Consider the following 8943-nt stretch of genomic DNA (forward strand, 5'->3'; position numbering starts at 1 on the left):
GGGCACGCGCCCCGCCTAGCTATTCGTAAACGCAACATTAAAAATGAAGGACTTACGTTTACACACCTAACATTAACGAAGCGGGCGTGCCCGCGGTTCGTCGAGTCTCCATTTTTCCTAATACTAACGATGAGTATGTACGCACACACACATGCACACACATAATCACGCTAACACTTTGACGCTTACGGTGGGACAGAACAAACATCCGCACAAAACGTAAACGAACAAGACGGACCTAACTCTCACCGTGCACGCGCACGCTCTCTCTCCCACTGCTGGTCGGGTACGAACATCCGCACAAAGCGGACGACGCAAAATGCCGAACGTACCCGAACCGAGCGCACGCGCGCTCTCTCTCGCCCGACTGTGCTAGAACGAACGACCGCACAAAGCGGAGACGGCAAAATGCCGGTCTCGCCCGGTCGTGTTTTCGCACGCTCGCTGACTGGCCGATCGTTTCGGCCGTAACCGCTCCCACTCAACGCGTAGACGTGTTGGTGGTCGCGATGGCGGCTTCTACGTCGGCCGACATTAAGCCGCGATGGCGATCCTGTCGCTCGTGGCGGCGTTGGCGTTCTCGCGCGCGCCTGTTGGCCCGTCGTCGGGCTAGCTCCTCCTCCGTCGGCGGTGCTCTGCTTCGGCGAGTTCGGCCCGAACGCAATGGCGGCAATGTACCCGCGCGTAATTGGGCGCGGTATTCCCGCTGCCGTTGGTTCCGCCTTAGCCGACGACGAAGTAACACTTCGGCCGATGGCGGAACCCGTTCGGGCCGAACTGGGCGTTGACTCTCCTGCTGCTGATTGGACGGGTGCTGTTGTTGGTCCATGTCCATCTCCCCGATGGCGGATGTCTGCCGTTGCCGGCGTCTTCGCCGTTGGCCAGCGTTTCTGGCTTCACGGCGGACCTGTTGCCGAACGCGTTCCGCCAGCTCATTGGCGGAAACGATCCCGCCAGCGATGGCCGCGTTTTCGGCAACCTGCTGCTCCAGCCACCTTTGTTGTAGGAAGCTGCAGATCCGCCGTGCTGCCGTGGCCGTTCGCTGCCAAGCCTCCGGGCTCGACAGCAGAAAACGCTCCAGCTCATCGGGGGAAATGACGACGCCGTCCGCGTCCGTCAGGAACTGCACTCTTATGTCGGCGAACCTCGGACAGTGGAACACCACGTGCTCTGCCGACTCCACGGTGTTGTCGGCGCAGAATGGGCAGGTCGGGGCAGAGGTGAAACCCATAGCATGTAGGTACTCCCGGAAGAAGCCATGTCCGGAGAGTACCTGGCTAAGGAAGAAATCAACCTCGCCGTGCTTCCTACCTACCCAGCCGGCAATATCCGGCAGCACGCGGTGAGCCCATCGTAGGAACCTGCTCGCGGTCGGATGAGCGGCATCCTGGTCCCACGATGTCTGCCACTGCCTGATGGTCGCCGAGTGCTCCAGCCGCTTGATGACCTCCTTGTCTATCAGCACCCGCCTCTGCAACGCCCGTTGATGCCTGGTATAGCACCGCGCGATCTCGTCCACCTGCAGGTGTAGCGGGACCAGTCCAGCCAGCACTACCGCCGTGTCGTAGCCGACGGTACGGAAGGTCCTGGCGACACCTTTCGCCAAAGGTCGCTGCAGCTGCTCCAGTTTCCGCCTGCACCACTGGAACTTCACCGCCTCCGCCCAGATGGGTGCCGCGTATCGCACAACCGAGTCCGCCACTGCTGCCAGCAGCCGACGTTTAGCCATCCTCGGTCCGGCGTGGTTGGACATCACGCCGGTGGCCAGCTTCACCACACGGAGTGCCTTTGCGGTGGCCTTCTCGACGTGTGGCTTCCACGAGAGGTGGTCGTGAAGCATGACCCCGAGGTAGCGTATCGCCGGCTTCGAGCGGACCTCGACGCCGTTGATCACTACGGGCACCGCTGGATGGCCCCGACGCAGACTGGAGATGAGGACGATCTCCGTCTTTTCCGGGGCCAGCTGCAACCGATGTTGCTCCATCCAGGCGGAAATCGCTGCCACAGCTTCCTCTGCTACACCTGCCGCCTCCTCCGGTGTACACCCCTTGGCGAGTACTGCCAGGTCGTCCGCAAAGCCGATGACGGATGCACCTTCCGGCAGCTGCACTCCGAACACGCCGTCGTACAGGATATTCCACAGGGTGGGGCCCAGAATGGACCCCTGCGGAACACCTGCCGTTACTCGGCGTGTTACCGGACCGGAGCTGGTATCATACGTCAGCTCACGGTCGGAGAAGTACTCCTGCAGGATGCTGCGCAGTCCTGAGGGCACTCCTTTGGTCTGCAGCGCCAGTGCTATGGCCTGCCAGTCTGCGGAATTGAAGGCGTTACGGACGTCCAGAGCAACGACAAGCAGGCAGCGCTTGTCGCGTCTATTCGTTCGCCCGAAACTCATCGCAGATCTGGCAGCCTCCATCACCAGCCCAACCGCCTGAAGTGTCGACCGACCACGCCGAAAGCCGAACTGGTATTCGGAGAGGAGCGGCTCCGTCGGCATCTCGATGTGGTCGTTCAGGCGGTTCAGCAGTACTCGCTCGTACACCTTGCCGGGCGTGTCCAGCAACATCACCGGTCTCACCGATGACGGCTCGCCCGGGGGTTTTCCCGGTTTGGGAAGCAGCACCAGCTTCGCCTTCCTCCATTGCCGCGGGAAGCGGCCAGCATCCATCTGCTCCTGGAGGAGCCTCGCGAACGTCGTCGGATGCGCCCGGATGGCAGCCGAAAGGGCAGCGTTCGGCAGTCCATCCAGACCGGGCGCCTTCCGAGGGTTCAGGCCAGCTGCGATGTCGAGCAACTCCTGCTCCGTCACTGGCCTGATGTCGACGCCGTCCGATTCGATGGTAGGCCAGGCAACAGGGGGGTGGTTCGGGCACAGCGCGTCCACAATGCGCTGCAGAACGGCCGGATCGCGTTCTTGTGCGACGCGGCTCCCTCCGAGCCGTCGCAGGAGCTCCCCCTGCCACCTACCCGTCTCATCATCCTCCAGGTGTTGCAGAAACTCATTGTAACGGTCCCGCTTGCTAGCCCGGATCTCAGCTGTCAGCAGCTGGCGGGCCTCCTGGTGCCGTGCAGAAGCTGTTCTGCGGGCTGCCGTGTCGCTAGTCGGTACCCTGCTGTACCGTTCCCAAGCCAGGCGGCAGTTCTCCCGTAGCCGGCCGATTTCTGGTGTCCACCAGTACGCCGGACGTCCTGTGTGGCCGACTGACGGGGAAACCTCCGCCATGATCTCGCTGCACGCCCGGCTCAGGGTTCGGGTCAGGCCCTCAGGGTCCGTGGCCTCCTCCACGAAGTTGGCTGCCCGCAACGCGATGTCGAACAGCTCCCGGCTAAACTCCTTTGCCCGCCAGCGTCTGCCCGCTGCTCTCACTGCTGGTGCTGCTTCTGCTCCCGTAGAGTTGCGGCTCGTTGCCGCCGGCCTTTCCCCCACCTCGAAGCGGATGTACCGGTGGTCGCTGAATGAGTAAGTTCCCAGCATCCTCCATTGCCTGTCGGGGTCCCCGACGAGGTCCTGCCTGCTGATGGAAGTACTGGCGAAGGCGACGTCCACAATGCTCGGGCGAGCGACGCCGTTCCCGAGGAAGGTGGCTTCCCTCCCCAGGTTCAGGACATCGAGCCCGAGACCCTCCGCCAGCTGTAGCAGTTCCTCGCCCTTCGCGTTGGTCCTGCTGCTGCCCCAGGCGCTATGCCAGGCGTTGAAGTCGCCGGCAAGCAACACTCGGGGGCGTCCTGAGGCGAGCACCTCAATGCGTTGCAGCATCTCGACAAACTGGGGAACCCCGATGCTTGGCGACGCGTAACACGCTATGATCGTGACGCCTGCCACGTCCGCCGCCACGATGCCGGGAAAACTCGAGCTCCAGATCCGCTGAACCGGGTGGGAGTATCCGCTCGCGACAATGGCCACCAGCCTGTCGCGGTCCACCACCCAGTTTGCGTTCCCGTCCGGAACCGAACTCAGCTCGCACACCACCATAACGTCCACCCGCTCCGTCCGCATTGTGTGGAGAGCCAGGTCCTGCGCACTCCGACTCCTGTTGGTGTTAACCTGCAGGACCTGGAGGTGGCTCCCCACAGACATGCTTAGCGGCGGGGGGGAAGGTTAGCTCCCCTGCAGCCGTGCGCTGCAATTCGATGTGGTCCTCCACACCGAATGCAGCTAACCGCACTGCTGCAGCTGGCCGCCCGATGGCCAGGAGCTCCGCATCTGATGCAGCAGTTGCTGCGATCGGGCCCGACGCAGTCCGCTGCCATGTGGCCCCTTTCCAGGCACCGGAAGCAACGGCGCTTTGCCGCCTCCAGCCTGGGGGCCTCCTCCAGCCGACACGAGGAGTAGTCTATAATAAGGCGATCTTTTTGGAGCAGGGCTTCCGCTTCCACTCGCGGTAGCCGCACGCGGGCCCGCTTTGTGGCATCTGCCCGCTCCCAGATGCGAAGCGAGGCCACCGCTGGCTCCTTGGCGAGTGCCGCCTTCAACGCCTCCCTGATCGTCTCCTCCTCCGTGAGGTTGTCGACGTTTTTCAGAACAACCTCCGCCATCTCCGTCAGGACCCTGGCGGATCCCAGCTCTCCCAGCGTGGACTGAATGCGGCTGCACAGCGCCGCCGAGTCCATGTCCCGTGCCAGCTCCATCCGAAGGTTCCCCTTCGGTGTCCGCTTGCCGATACGGATGCAGTGCTGGACATCCTCCAGGGCCGGGCTCGTCCGGATGGGTCGGTACATCTCGGCGAAGGAGACCCCCGGTGCTGGAACCACCAGAATGGCGTCTGGTCGTCGCCTTTTCGTCCGCCGGTTTGCCTGTGCGGGGCGTTGGCTCTTGGTTGCTGGTTGCGGCCGCTGCCGCTGCTGAGGTGCAGCTGAAGGCTGGGCCTTTTGCCGCTTCCCCACAACCTGCCAACCACCTACCAGGGCGTCACGGTAGGATTGCTGCTGCTGCCGCCTGGTTTCCGATGCCGGAAAGTCGTACGGCTGTTGCAGGGGCTGGGACCGCTGCCCGTGCCCGCTCCTCGCCCTCATCTGCTTCTCTTCCTCCTGGATCTCACGGCGCAGCTGCTCCTGCAGTTCCAGCATGCGATGCTGGGCAGGACCCTGCGACTGGCGTGCCTCGGCTCTCTCCCTCTGCTGAGAGCGCCTGAGTGTCCTTTTGCTGGGCTGCAACTTGGAAGAGGCTTGGTTTCCCAAGCGCACGCCAGTCGCTGAATTCTCCAGCTGCACAACGGTTCGCACCCCCGTTCGATATATATCGAGCTCCGCACGGAGCCTCGAATTCTCCTCCTGGCTCTTTCGGTAAAGAGCGGTAAGCTCCTCGAGCTTCTCCAACACCCGCTCGTACTGCCGCGCATGTCTGTCCGACACTTCTGCCGTCGGGAAGCTGGTCGGCTCCGATGCGGCTGGTGCCAGCATCTCAGGAGACATAGACCTCCTCGGCGACGGCGTCGGGGCGGGGGCGGTACGCTTCCGCGCTCCCTCGTCCGGCTCTTCCAACGGTGTTCTCGGGGCTGGCTTGGGTGCCCCCTGAGAGCTCCGTAGTGACGACATCGTCCCTGGCGACAATTCCAGGGGTGTCACCACTACGCGCGGAGAAAGTCTCCTTTTCTTTGTCTTGATGATTTCGGGGACCACCTCCACCGAATCATCGCTCTCTACTCCCGACATTATGCTGCTGCACGGTTCGTCGCTTTGTCCAGCGTTAAAGTCACTGGACACGTGCGCCTGGCCGGTATGCAGCCCGCATTTGATTATAGCACGCTTGTTTGTGCGGAGCTTTTGGTTTGTGTCTCCGGAGAAACTTCCGCTAGTGCCCCATAGAGGGCGCTGGTGGCACTAGGGGGGAATTCTCCCAGGACAACAACCGGGATGACCGATGGTGTGCCCACTGTCCAGACGTCAAACCACGGCACGTCACCCTACGCACGCACTCACCGACACAGCCAAGCCCTTACGTGCTAAGTTCACGTGCCCTTAGCACGTGGTATCTGCTTGCTGGTCAACGCACTTTTCCGCACTGTTTTTCACTGAATGTTTCTTCCCTCGTTAGGGGGTAATGTTTTATCACTGTTCCGCTCCTGTCCGTAACAAAATACGCTGCACAGCGGCTGCGGGCTCCCCTTCAACCGCACCGAAAGGGAGCGCTACGCTCGCACGCACTAACGGAACCACACACGCACCCTTCGTGGCCACACGCACCGGTGCACGACGCAATGTTTGTGTGCCAAAATCGACGTTTTCCACTGTTTTTCACCAAAACTTCACGGTGTTTGCGCAAAATATGTGTTCGTACACCACTCTAACAAATTTGCACCACCACTTTGTAAGTTTTTTAAACGAAAAACACTATATCATAAGGAGCTCACGGAAAGCGTCCGCTTGCTTCCTTTGACAGCTCGCCTCTGCAAGCTCCACTTCTTGTGGTGCCCTTCCGTCAATTCCTTTAAGTTTCAACTTTGCAACCATACTTCCCCCGGAACCCGATTTTGGTTTCCCGGAAGCTACTGAGAGCACCGAATGTAGTAGCGTCTCCCAATTGCTGATTGGCATCGTTTACGGTTAGAACTAGGGCGGTATCTAATCGCCTTCGATCCTCTAACTTTCGTTCTTGATTAATGAAAGCATCCATGGCAAACGCTTTCGCTTCAGTTGGTCCTACGACGGTCTACGAATTTCACCTCTCGCGCCGTAATACCAATGCCCCCAACTACTTCTGTTAATCATTACCTCTGGGTCTATACAAAACCAACCAAAAGACTCAGACCGAGGTCATGTTCCATTATTCCATGCAAGATTATTCTCGGCCAACGCCAACCCTGGGCGGGTGTGGACGCTTTTGTACTAGCCTGCTTGAAGCACTCTAATTTGTTCAAGGTAAATGGGAGCTGCCCGGGCACCACGCACCGGCTCGGGACGTGCCCGACCGATCACGAGGTTGACGCCCAGGCACACCATTGTGAGTCGCAGCCGCGAGCTCGCGCACGAACGTATCCGGCGTGTGCCGGGCGCCCGCGGCGGTCGCGTGTCTGGACGGGGAATCAACTTCGAACGTTTTAACCGCAACAACTTTAATATACGCTAGTGGAGCTGGAATTACCGCGGCTGCTGGCACCAGACTTGCCCTCCACTTGATCCTTATTGAAGGATTTATGCTCAATTCATTCCAATTATGGACCATCGTTAGAGAGGTCCATATTGTTATTTCTCGTCACTACCTCCCCGTGCCGGGATTGGGTAATTTACGCGCCTGCTGCCTTCCTTGGATGTGGTAGCCATTTCTCAGGCTCCCTCTCCGGAATCGAACCCTGATTCCCCGTTACCCGTCGCAACCATGGTAGTCCTCTACACTACCATCAATAGTTGATAGGGCAGACATTTGCAAGATCTGTCGTCGGTCAAGCGACCATACGATCGGCATCCTTATCCAGACTTCAACTCAAGCCGCCCGGAGGCGATTGGTTTTACTAATAAGTGCACCAGTTCCACCGCCCGCAAGCGGACAGCGGTCCCGGCATGTTGCATGTATTAGCTCTGGCTTTTCCACAGTTATCCAAGTAACTGATGGGTGGATGATCTTGTGAATTATGGCTGTTGTACTGAGCCTTATGCGGTTTCACATTCATTTATGTTTGTACTTAGACATGCATGGCTTAACCTTTGAGACAAGCGTATATTACTGGTAGGATCAACCAGAATTCGTCTTCGTCAATTGCTTGTTCGATATTTTTTGTCTACCAGGGCACCAGTCCCCGCAGACTCTCTTTCTACGTTCATCAGGTGACACAATCTTTGTTGTGACCACTCTCATTGACCTGCGGCAGTACACCGACTCCACAGCGCCAATAACCACACGAGCAAAGGTTGTTCAGGAGGATGTCAGATTATCGATGTACATCGTACACCAACATTTGACGTACCGAGGCATTACACCCCGCACGCCCCCAACAGGACCAATCAAGGCTCGCATACGACCTGCGACTTACTGCGGCTCCCTGAAGGTCCCCGTAGGACGACCATCACCAGTTAAGGTGTAGTTGACTTGTCAGGGCACGGTAGTCCCCACAAGTCCCCGATTATTCGTGGATATCGTCCTACGATTGTTTCTGACTCCTTTTGCTCCCCGCAGGTCCCCGTAGGACGACCATCACCAGTTAAGGTGTAGTTGACTTGTCAGGGCACGGTAGTCCCCACAAGTCCCCGATTATTCGTGGATATCGTCCTACGAGTTTTTGTGACCCTTGGGTTCCCGGCAGGTCCCCGTAGGACAACCATCACCAGTTAAGGTGTAGTTGACTTGTCAGGGCACGGTGGTCCCCACAAGTCCCCGATTATTCGGAGATATTGTCCTACGAGTTTTTGTGACCCTTTTGTTCCCCGCAGGTCCCCGTAGGACGACCATCACCAGTTAAGGTGTAGTTGACTTGTCAGGGCACGGTAGTCCCCACAAGTCCCCGATTATTCGTGGATATCGTCCTACGAGTTTTTGTGACCCTTGGGTTCCCGAACTTTGCTACGATGGTTCTGCCTCCAGAGGAGACTTATGAACACTTCGTATCATTTCTTACACCGAACCATGGGATCGCGAGATTGCTCCCGGATCCCTAATCACCTTACATTTTCGTTTCGTTTCCGTACACTACGATGAGCTAATTCAATTTGTTTGTTCGTCTGGCGAACGTTTTATTGCGGAATTACCGCGGTACTTCCAGCCGGGTATGGCTGCCGTACGACCTACAGGATAGATCATCGAACCACTTTTCGTGCATATTGTCCGTCGAGGGTATCACCTCGATACCCCCAACAGACCTTTGGACACTTCCTCACTACTCCTTGGAGCAGCAATCAGGGAACCATATAGTAGGAACAGCCGAATATGGAACTCTTTTCGTACTTTGGACACCTCCTATAACTTGTATGGCGACTTCGGGGACCTTCATTTCGTTCTCAGTTGGTACC

The sequence above is a fragment of the Anopheles stephensi genome, unplaced genomic scaffold, assembly GCF_013141755.1.
Source record: "Anopheles stephensi strain Indian unplaced genomic scaffold, UCI_ANSTEP_V1.0 ucontig151, whole genome shotgun sequence".
NCBI classification, from domain to species: Eukaryota; Metazoa; Arthropoda; class Insecta; order Diptera; family Culicidae; genus Anopheles; species Anopheles stephensi.